The 9,955-nt window shown below is 44.5% G+C and overlaps 1 pseudogene; it reads left to right on the top strand.

The window, feature by feature from the left end:
- The first annotated feature begins 7,985 nt into the window (after nucleotides 1–7,985).
- LOC144336458 (transcription factor NF-E4-like) lies at nucleotides 7,986–9,733 on the top strand (annotated as a pseudogene).
- Nucleotides 9,734–9,955: the final 222 nt, after the last annotated feature.

The raw sequence follows: 9,955 nt of genomic DNA, 5'->3' as shown, positions 1-9,955 counted from the left end.
AGTAGGGCATTGGGAACTCTTATAGTTGTCTCCTATTGATGTATCCTATTACTGTGAACCCCCTGTCTCCACCCTTTCCCTCTTTTCCCCTCCCCTTCCCTTCCCTTCCCTATTTCCTCTCCACAACCCCCCTTTCTATTTCTTCCTTAGCACTTTCTTTCTTTTTGGCACTATAAGGTGCTGCTCCAGGCTCATCTTCTGTGTTTCCTTCACCAGTCCTAGAACCGGCAATTTCTTCAAGGATCGCTGGTTCTTTTTATTGTAGAATGATATAAGGAACCAAGATCTGAGCACTAGGTGTGCTACAAAGGTGTTGCTTCTTTTAGGCTTTCTTAGCTGACAGTGGAAAGAATTATATGTATATGTGCTAACCTGTGTACACACACCAATTTACAAATATTTGTACATTTAACTATATTAAGCTGAAAATGAGCAATTTTTTTTTTTTTTTTTTTTTTTTTTTTTGAGACAGAGTCTCTGTTTTCAGGTTGGAGTGCAGTGGCATGATCTGGGCTCACTGCAACTTCCTCATCCTGGGCTCCAGTGATCCTCCCACCTCAACCTCCCAAGTAGCTAGGACTACAAGTGTGCACCACCACACCCAACTACTTCCCATGTTTTTTGTAGAGACGAGGTTTCACTATGTTGCCAAGGCTGGTCTTGAACTCGGGCTTAAGCAATCCTCCTGCCTTGGACTCCCTAAATGCTAGGATTATAGGCATGGAAGCCCCCACACCCAGCAGAATTAATTCTAACGTCTTTAACTCTAATCTATCACCATATGAGTCATTCTAGCCTCCTCCACTTGCCTGTAACCTCCATAGGAAAGACTTTATCAGTTTGGATACAGTGCTTGTGTACAGATTCTTTAGCTTTTAGTCTTATGGTCTCTGCTAATTTCCAAAGTTGCTTAAATCAGCACCTTTTCTCCATATCTCCTTCAGTGAGGTTGTTTCATATTCTTGTAACACAGTTGATTGTCTCTATTCTGCATTCCATCCTGTAATTCCCTGACTTCATTAATGATTTTTTAAAAATTGTCTTCATCCATTTATACACTTTCTAAACTATAGTTTCTTGGCCTTTTCAGGCACCAACACATATATGTGTAATACTTCTTTATCTAAAACGTCAAGTACAAAGCATGTTGCTCTTTGCATTAATCTGTGCTTTTACTTATAGACAAAATAATCCACTTTAGCTAGTTTGAAATATATTATTAATAATAATAACAACAGAAGCAACAACCACCATAATGTAACATTAATGTTTACCATGTGTCAGGATGCATTCTAAATGCTTTACCTATATTAACTCCTTTATACTGTATGAAAACCCTGTGCAACAGCTACCTATTTGCCCCACTTTTCATATAAGGAAACTGGCATAAAGGAGTGAGATAACTTGCCTGAGATCACGTAATTATTAAGCGGCAGAGCCAGGATTGGAGCCCAGGCTACTTTCCCTAGCTCCCAGAGTCACGAAAAGAACTAGAGGGACAATTCTAGGCTGATTTCCAGTAACAACTCCTGGAAACACCCTGAGGAACTGGCCACTGATCCCAGGACCCCACGGCCCTATCCATGATAGCAAGTGGCCTCTCCTGCTTCCCCCACTTCCAGTCACAGAAACATGTGGCCTCTGCCACCTGCCAGGCTGCAAAATGGAAACCCCATACCTGCCGTTTCCTCACTTCCAAATCATAGGCCCTTGCAGGTAGGTCTGGTTGAAAGAACCTAGATCACATGCCTGAACCTTAGTATCTCAAGAGACTTAGACTTGTACTGTTATAGTAGAACCATCATATTCTTAGTGCTGCTTCCGTGGATATTTTGGTAATTAGCTAAGCAACAGGAAAATAAAACATTGTGTTTTGGATTCTCATAACAATCCTAGTTCTAGATGAGGAAACCGAGGCACACAGAGTAAGATGACTTTTCCAAGGTCACACAGCTAATAAATGGATAAGTCAAGTTTGGAACCTGGTAGTCTATTGTAAAAAATTAAGCTCTTAACCACTCAGCAATATTGCAAACTATTTTTCTAGATAGTGAGGTAATGCAAAATGATGCATGGACAAGAGATTTTGCATTTTTTTTCTGTTGTTGTATTTCTGGTAGCTTAGCTACTTCAGCTGAGTGCTGTCTCCCAAATTCATAAGCCCACAGACACCACCTCCCAGGCTGGGTACCACCACAGCTCTGGGTACTGCACCTCACAAGCTTGAGAACGTGAAAAATGTATTTAAGGACAGAAAGATCTTGGCGGCTTCTTGGTTACAGAACTGCTTCTATAGCTCTTGCCTCCTACTATGAAGCAACTTAAAACATTCAAGGTGCTTTAAAGTTATAAAATGTTATCATCACTAGCAATAATTTTGGAGGGGCAGGGATAGTGTCTCCTTATTACTTTTGACTTCCCTATAGTGCCCACACATTTGCAACTAGTAGGCCCTCAATCACTCCTTGATACAAGAGGGAATAAAGAAAAAAAATTATGAACTCCCTTCAAGGGCTGCAGCGTGCTGCAGGCTATAGTTTGCCTGAGCCCTGCCCTCTCCTCACAAATCTTGAGTTTGCATCCTGGGAGAATGGGTGAGGCTACTGCAGAATCAATAGTTGGAGAAGACAGTGAAGTCTCATGAGATTTGCTCTCTCTCATTCCCTGTACGAGGCTTAGAATTCAGCTGGGAGTAAGAGGTTATTCATTTGTCCCTATGTGAATGAATCACTTTTGTGGCCAGCCTCACCTTATTTAGTTGACGTTCATCTCACGCTCCTCCTCACTGTCTTCTTCCCATTAGTTGCTGCGTGTGTGGGGAATACCAGGCAACCTTCACAGTGATCCCAGTGAAGTGCAATCAAGAAGGGAACTATGCTGGCTACAGAAATCACAAACAACATTAAGTATTCAAATATCAATGAGTTTTGGATTATTTGTGCCACTGCATACCCAATTTTCCCTCTCCTGCATGAATAACCTACAAGACATCTAACGCCCCAGGGAGGGGTTGAGGATGATCTGTTTAGTGGACTCCAATTCAAAGCACATTTTATAGGACCACTCCTTCCACCTGAGGCAACTCTCTCCTCCTTTTATATTTCAACCTCCTCCACCCCTTTCTAACTCTAGGGGAGAGTTTTCCAGAGGGTCGAAAGGGTGATATACTCTCACTTTAAGGCCAGGTCTAGATTTGGACTTCTACAGACCCTATGCACACTCTCTGGTTGATTCTATTATTTCTCTGAAGTATGTACTCTCTCCTTCTCTATCATGCCCTCTATACATGCCCTCTCATGGCCCTGGGACTTGTAGTCCTCCTGAGGGAGCAGCTTACATCCCTCTTTACTTGGCCACGTGACAGGCTTTGGTCAAAGGGATGTGAGCAGAAGTGTCATCTGCCTTGTGTGAGCAGATGCTTTAAGAGGCCCCATGGGTTCCATGAATTCTCCCGCTCTGTTTCCTCTTCCACAAGTATGCCAAGTCCCAAATATAGGCTGCTTCTTCAGCCTGGGTCTTAGAGAGAGAAAACATGGGGAACAGGGCTGGGAAGAACCACCACAAATGGCTTGCAGCTGCCAACAATTAAAATTCATGAGCAATAAATGCTAGTTATTATAAGCCACTGGAATTTGGGGGTTCTTACTGCAGTAAAACTGATATTCTCATGTATAATTCAAACTAAGAACTTCCTAAAGGTTAGGGATGCCCAATAAATTGTAATTTTCTCTCCCAACCACAATGATTACTTCAATGATTTATTGGAACTCACTGAATATCAATTTATTTATAACATTTGTTTCCTCATTTTGTTATGGCCACCTGCTGTGTGTGTGTGTGGGGGGGGTGTGTGTGTGCTCCAAACATGAGCTCTGTCTCCCTCTTCGGTAATCTTGAAGAAACCATGCTTAAATGGACAAAAGTAACACTTCCCAGTAAGTCAGGATACCCAGTGGCTTACGTATTAATCAGCTTTGTGTGATTTTCAGCAAGTAATAAAACCTGACTGTTACTCAAATGATTCATTTTTTAAAAGTAGCAGCTTAGACCAAATAACTTCAGGTTGGATTCAGCTATAAAATTTATAAGGTCTGGGGGGGACTAATAAATAATGCCCCATTTCCCTACCCATGTTTGGAATCTATTGTAAAAGAGCCACACTCAGGAATTATAGATGATGGAGATCAAAATAGGTTTTATTGTGATAAAAGCTCTACTGGAGGCCATGGCTCAGCATGCAGCCAAAGGAGCCGCTAACCCTCCTCTGAATTTATCTTTCCTCCCCAAACTGTGTGCCTTCTCTTGCCATAAGGCTGGTGCAGAAGAGACTGTGCACTGCCTGCAGATGCCCACAGCCAAGCACGGAAGGGGATGAGCCCAGGGATCTCACCCTCTGGTCCCAAACTTTCCAATCAATTGTCACTCTTTCTACCCTCTGTTGGGGAAAATGGGTTAATGTAGATAGAGGTAGGGCTGTTACTCCTCACTTGGAAAGATGCATCCTGGGGAAAGGAAGTTCCCCCTAAGAGAATTCTATAAATCTGTAATTTGAAAGCAGGTTCAGAACACAGTGGAAAGAATGCGTGGCAGACAGACCTATACTCAAACCTGGGTTCATCACAGGCTTCTGTAAATTCGGGCAGGTCAACTCACCTCTCTAGGCCTCAGTTTTCCCCTCTGAAAAATATGGATAACAAGAATACTAGCATTGCCCTGCAGATAAGATTGTTCTGTGAATCTAATGAGACAATATGTGTGAAAAAGTTTTGAAAATGATGCACTGTATAAGATAAGGTTAAAGTGAAAAGGATATACTATCAAGTCATGGAAATTAGTGACTGTATAGCTACAATTTCTAGCCACAATTTTAGCTTTACTAAGAAAAACAAGTCAGAGGATGGAGGCAGTTTTCTGAATGCTATGGACACACAGCCCAACATCCTTTTCACCCTACCATCATACTGATAGTTCCTGAGTCACACCTGGAAGCCAAGGACTCCAGTCCCTACAAAAATTCTATTTTGTTCAGGCTTCCAGGGCAGCCGAACATTGAGTCCACTACTGTTCCCTTGTGTTACGTTGTTTTTCTCCCCTTGGACCGAGATGGGCAGTTTCTGTCCTTTTTGGGTGCTCTCTTTCTTCTCAGTAAAGTGAGTGGGGGTAACAGGCTAGAATGCTCTGCCAGGGGAGAGCCAGGAGTGGGGGAGTCAGGATCAGGAGACCCAAGAGCTCCCCTAGGCTCTGACTTCGCTCAGCTTTCCACACTGCTTTTGGCATTGCCATAAATTTAGCATTTTCCAAAGTGTATTTCTCAGATTGCTAGTTCCCCAAGACACCCAAACTCAAAAAGTTTCTGTGGTTAAATTTGTTTAGGAAAGGCTCCAAGTATAATTCCCCCTCTTTGAGAGTTTCAATGTCCATTAACACACCAAAGGCTCTTAAAAGTCCTATAAATCCTCTAGCAAATAAAAGTTGTTTATTATTTGCTGCTGTTTAACCCAGAACTTGTAAAATATATTTGGCACTGAAACACTTATTTTCAAGAATCACTACTGACATCCAGGTTTCATGTGGTGACTGAATCCGACCTTCAAAAATCCCACTCGTACTTCACCTCCATGAAAAAGGTCTGGGGAGAGTTTTCAACCTTGGTTGTGCACTAGAGCCATCTGGGAAGCTTCTAAAACACCCAATGTTTAGACTTCCCCCAAACCAATTCAATAAGCATCTCTGGAGTTGGGTCCCAGGCATCAGTACTAGGTAAAGTTCCCTGAGTTCCAGGGTAAGACCAAGGTGGAGAACCACTGGATTAGAGAAAAACACTTTGGTGATAACTTTCATTGCCATTGCCTGCCAAGGTCAGGTGAGTTAGCCTTTCACATAATAAGGCCATGCTTATTGTTTCACAAGAAATAGGAAAAATGTAAAATGCTCATAGTGACTAAGTGAAAATGCCTACTGAAGGAAACTAATAATTGCAAACATTTACATGGCACATAAACATATATCCCAAATACTTTTCATATATTATTGAGGTGATGTCATTTGTCTGGGGAAATACCCAAGGTTTGTTGTCTCAAGCCAAGGAAATCAAAGACATGGACACACAAGCAATGGGTTTAGGAGCAGAGATTTAATAGGCAAAAGAAAGAGAAAGGAGAATAGCTCTCTCTCTTGCAGAGAGAGAGGGCATCCAAGTGGGACTTCTGGTCCACAGTCCGCAGTCCATGGTCCATGGTCCACAATGGAGTGCGAAGGGTGGGAGGAAGTGGGGAGAGATTTGGGGTTTATAGACTGGCTTGAGGAGGCGGTGTCTGATTTACATAGGGCCTAAAGATTGGTTGGAGCAGGTGTGATGTTTACATAGCGTGTGAAGAAGCTGGCCATCCCACTCTAATCTTTTTTATTATGCAAATAGGTTTTCTACCTGGCTAGCGCCATGTTGTCTGCTCCTTACTGCACACGTGGTTGACAAGGAAAAGGGAAGATGGAGCTGCCATGCTGAACTTGCCTAGCCCCCAAGTAGCCTTCTCCTATTGGCACAGCTGCCAGCATTCATCCATGCAAGCTTCTAGCTTGCTTCTCTATGCTTGTGGCTTGGTTTTTTAGGTTGCTTTTTGTTAGAAAAGAAATGATTTGGGGCTGCTTTTCATTGAAGGGAGAACCTTACTAAGGACTTCCTTACACTATCTGCCTAAATAATTTCTTTTTGACTCCTACATCATTATCACACTTCCACATGTAATAACATAATTCTCTTGACAGTCCTTAAGGGGCAAGCATTTTTAATAACCATTTTACAGGTGAGAAAACTGAAGCATGGAGTTAGGGGTTCAACTACTTAATGAAGAGCCAGCCAACTTAATAAGTGAGAAAGCTGGGATTTGAACTGAGTGGTCTTGCTCCCAAATCTCTAAGCAACCTTATTGTGGAGTCCTGATAAGGTAAGTAAGCAACAATGAGGAAAAAGTTCCAGGTGAAGGAGAACAATTGTCCTGAGAGATAGCATGATGGTTACTATTGAGCGTCAACTTGATTGGATTGAGAGATGCAAAGTACTGGGTGTGTCTGTGAGGGTGTTGCCAAAGGAGACTAACATTTGAGTCAGTGGACTGGGAGAGGCAGACCCACCCTCAGTCTAGGTGGGCACCATCTAAACAGCTGCCCATGTGACTAGAATAAAGCAGGCAGATGACTATGGAAGAGCAGATTTGCTTCGTCTTCTGGTCTTTATCTTTCTCTTGTGCTGGATGCTTCCTGCCATCAAACATCTCCAAGTTCTTCAGCTTTTGGACCCTTGGACTTAACCAGTGGTTTGTCAGGGGCTCTCAGGCCTTTGGCCACAGACTGAAGGCTGCACTGTTGGCTTCCCTACTTCTGAGGTTTTGGGACTCGGACTGATCCACCACTGGATTCCTTGCTCCTCAACTTGCAGATAGCCTATCATGGGACTTTACCTTGTGATCGTATGACTCACTTCTCCTTCATAAACTCCCTTTCATATACACATCTATCCTATTAGTTCTGTCCCTCTAGAGAACCCTGACTAATACAGATGGCTAATCGCAAACAACCTTTTGGCACAACTACTTCGCTCTGCAGGAAGCCCCAGCAGCATGACCTCGTTCTGCATGGAGCCCCCTCCAGCATAAGCCCATGAAACTTCCCTCCAGTCCTTGCTGTAAGGCTCTCCCCGGGGCCTGAAAGCTTAAGGAGATGAATAACTCTTCCCTTCTCAGGCCCAGTCCCAAGGCACAAGGCCACTTGCATTAGCAACATGCGCCAGCAAGATAGAAGCAGGAAGAGAGCCAGCTGGAAGATATGTATCCCTGAAGATCAAGAAAAAGGCCATCTGGGTACAATGTAGCAGTTACCTCAGACGAGGACACTTCCCTTTTACAGGAGACTATAAAACCTTTGTCCTGTCCTCACTCAGGGCTGACACCATTTTAGGCCTTGGCCCACCAGGCACTCATTAAAACAGCATGTTGCTCCACACCGCCTCGTGTTGTCTGTTGCTGTGCTCTCGGGGTTCGAACCAATACAAGAACCTTACATCTGGTGCCAAAACCTGGGAGGGGCTCAGGTGTGTGTCCCCCGTGGACTTACCCCTCCACCCCGGAGAGCAGGCCACAGCAGCCGGACAAAGGAAGCTCCTCAGCCTCCAGTCACCTCTCTGTACATTCACAGTGGTCACTGATCTTGCCTACTGGTAAGTTTCCCCAGGAGCCCGGTTAACAGGGAAAAATCCGCATGGCCTCTCTTGGTTCTTCCAGTCTGAAAATCCAATGTTGGTCCAAGAAGGCTCTGGCATGTGCCAGGCACTCACTGAATCATCTGGTCTTAGGGGGATGCCTTTAGGCCATTTGATCACATTCAGGAATGAAAAGGCAGCAGTGATGATCGCTTCTTTTATCGTCTCCCTCCAGCCATCCTTTCCCCCTGTTCTCCCAAGCCTACCCTCCGTTATGGGAAACTCCCAGTCCTCCATTCCAAAAAACAGCCCTCTAGGCTGCCTCGTAAAAAACCTGCAAACCTTAGGCCTCAGGGAAGATATCCACCCTAAGCACCTTGTCTTTTTTTGCAATTCAGTCTGGCCACAATACGAATTGGATAATGGGTTCAAATGGCCCGCAAATGGAACATTCGACTTTACAATTTTAATTGATTTAAGCAATTACTGCCAAAGACTGAAGAAATGACGAGAAATTCCTTATGTCTAGGCCTTTTTGCACTCAGATCACAACCTCTGCAGTTCTTGCTCACCTGTTCAAATCCATCTCCTCCATTCTCACCACCCTGATTGCCTTTCTCCTCCCCACCCTACCTCTTTTTCCTCATTTGATTCAGTTGGCTGCTGTCCACCCCTCCCAGCCCCTACCTCTTCCTCTCAAAGTCTTCTTTAACCCCCCAAGCCTCCTCATTGTCTTCTCAGCCGCCATATTCCTAGACGCCAACTTCTCAGCCGCCACCTTCCCAGTCACCATTTTTCTAGCTGCTATCTTCTTAGTCACCATCTTCCCAGTTACACTTCTTTTCCTACACCGTCCCCTCCTCAGGACAATTCTAGTATTGCCTGTTCCCATTCTCCTTCCTCACCGCCCTCTCCTGAAGACTGTAAGCCCATCCCGCCACCTTATGCCACCTTATGCCTCCACTGCCTGTTAACTTAACTCCCTTTCTCCCTTCAAATCCTCAGCAGAAACCACTACTTTGAACCTTTGGTTCATCTCTCAGTCCACCCCCAATATTCAGTGCAAGCTTCAGAAGCTTGATGATAGCCCTCAAACCCCACAACAAGACCTTCTTAATTTAGTCTTCAAAGTCTTTAACAATTGTGACGAGAAAAGTAAAAGGCAAAAAGCAGGTAGAGTTTCAAATGCTTGCCTCTGCCATCAGGGGCCCTGCAGGCCCACGGGGCTACAGCTTCACACGGAAGCCTCCTAACAATCCACCTCCACCTGACGCCTGTTTCAAGTGCGGCAATGAAGGCCACTGGTCCAGACAATGCCCAAATCCAGGTAAGCCCACCAGGCCATGCCTCGTCTGCAGAGGAGCCCACTGGAAGTTGGACTATAAGCAGCCCTCTTACTACCACAAGGACCACCCCCATCCCTTCTTAAGTTGTCCAAACCCCCCTACTTGGATCTCATCGGCCTTACCACTGAAGACTGATGGTGCCCTGGGATGGACGCCCTAGCAATTACCATCTCTTCATCCAAGCCAAGGGTAACCCTGATGGTGGCAGGTAGGCCAGTATGTTTTTTAAAAATTAGTATTAGGGCAACCTACTCTGTTTTACCTAATTTTTCAGGACCCAGCCAGTCCTCCCAAGTCTCTGTTGTGGGAATTAATGGATAAGTCTCCAAACCTCAAGGCACCTCTCCACTTTTCTGCTTCCTGCGCACTTTTTCCTTCACTCACTCTTTCTTAGTCCTGCCCTCATGCCCAACCC

This window comes from Macaca mulatta, chromosome 18 (genome assembly GCF_049350105.2).
Source record: "Macaca mulatta isolate MMU2019108-1 chromosome 18, T2T-MMU8v2.0, whole genome shotgun sequence".
In the NCBI taxonomy this organism is placed as follows: Eukaryota; Metazoa; Chordata; class Mammalia; order Primates; family Cercopithecidae; genus Macaca; species Macaca mulatta.
This window is presented reverse-complemented; position numbering and strand designations above follow the sequence as displayed.